Raw genomic sequence first — 1,968 nt, 5'->3', positions numbered from 1 at the left:
TACTTCGCCCCGTGGGGTTCCCCCATGCCTGCCCAGTGGCGCGCACCGTGGACGCCCCCGAACGCGGTCGGCGTGCTGGGCCCGCGCCCGAGCAACCCCAACCACTCCTATCCAGTGGTCTTCCCCGACGCCGGCAGCTCCTCCGCCGGCCCCGCTCAGCAGTCGTGGGATCAACAGAGTCTCCTCGGCGCCGCCATGAGCAACCTGCAGCTGTCGCCGGGCTCCTCCGCCAATTGGTACATGGACAGCGGGGCCACGTCCCACATCACTGGTAACCCAGGTACTCTCTCCCGGCTGTCTTCTCCTTCATCATTTCATTCGCAAGGCATCACAGTAGGCAATGGATCTTCCCTTCCTGTTACCTCCGTCGGCTCTACCACTCTCACTAACCGTCCTTTCCACATCAACAATGTTCTTGTCTCACCTAATATTATTCAAGATTTACTGTCTGTTCGCAACTTTACCACTGATAACTCTGTTTCAATAGAATTTGACCCTCTCGGTTTTTTGGTGAAGGATCTTCAAACTCGGACCCCTCTCATGAGGTCCAATAGCTCAACCGGGCTCTACCCGTTCTTCGGCTCCGCTGCTCCGTTGCCAACCAGCACGGCCCTCTCCATCACCAGCGACGTTTGGCATCGGCGCCTTGGACATCTCAGCCCCGAAGCTCTCTCTAGGCTATCTGCACATTTCCTTCCAGATTGTAATAAATCCTCCCACCCCCATTCTGTGTGTGAGGCGTGTCAGTTAGGCAAGCAAGCTAGGTTATCATTTGCTGCGTCCAGGTCATTTACTTCCTTTCCATTTGAAATAATACACTGCGATCTCTGGACGTCTCCCGTCCAAAGTTGCTCCGGATTTGGTTATTACTTGATTATATTGGATGATTTTTCCCATTATACTTGGACTTACCCATTGCGCCATAAATCTGACGCCACTCCCACACTTCTCCGTTTCTTCTCATATGTGTGTACGCAGTATCAAACAATGGTGCGATGCCTACAGTGCGACAATGGTGGCGAGTTTCTCAACCACGTCCTACGCGATCATCTCTCCCACACCGGCATCGCTCTCCGTCTCTCTTGCCCTCATACTTCACCACAAAACGGCAAGGCCGAGAGAGCTATTCGCACCACCAACGATATCCTTCGAACCCTGCTCGTCCAAGCCTCCATGCCTCCCAAGTTCTGGGTTGAAGCCCTCAACACAGCCACACACCTACTCAACCGCCGACCCTCCCGTGCCATTGCCCAACACACGCCTTTCTTCCTCCTCCATGGTACTCACCCGACGTACGATCATCTTCGCACCTTCGGATGCCTATGCTTCCCCGAGTCTTGATGCCCTCTATGATCTCGTAGCCGCACACCGACTTTGCGTTCGGCGCCGCGTTCTTCTCGCTGGTGAAGTTGGCTGTGTCGTTGAGGAGAAGGAGAAAGATGGTGTTGCTACTCTCCCAGTCTATCTCTACCATCAGTGGTGGAGCTACCCGAAAATCAATGTTTGGTGGGGCAAATGCTAAAAGAAAACTAATCTAACCCCTTCTACAAAAATTTCCTTCAAGGTGGGGGGGGGGGGGTGGTTCAGCGCCCCCTGGCCTCATAGGAGTCATCCAATCTGGGTAAATTGCGATGGATTGTTTGCTGGTCGACTCAATTAAAAGACGAGTGAGCTTTTCATATTGTGACTTACAGAACCTAACTTCTCCTTGCGTACATTGTAAACCAGTGGATGAATAAACCAATCAGTTTGATAACACAGGTTAGAACGATAAATCTCTAAAATGCCAGGCACAATGCTAACTTGTAGTGGTTCTATAGCAAAACTGGTGCAGTGCTAAGACAATTCCATTGTCATGGACGATGGAGCAATAAATAGCATAGCATATTAGCAACAACCCGCTAGATCGATGCAGGCTGATCAGATATTAGGCCTTTTCCTAACAGATGTCTTGTTTTATCAAGAAGA

Source organism: Triticum dicoccoides, chromosome 2A, assembly GCF_002162155.2.
Source record: "Triticum dicoccoides isolate Atlit2015 ecotype Zavitan chromosome 2A, WEW_v2.0, whole genome shotgun sequence".
Taxonomy (NCBI): Eukaryota; Viridiplantae; Streptophyta; class Magnoliopsida; order Poales; family Poaceae; genus Triticum; species Triticum dicoccoides.
The sequence above is the reverse complement of the archived record's forward strand: the minus strand, read 5'-3'. Positions refer to the sequence as shown.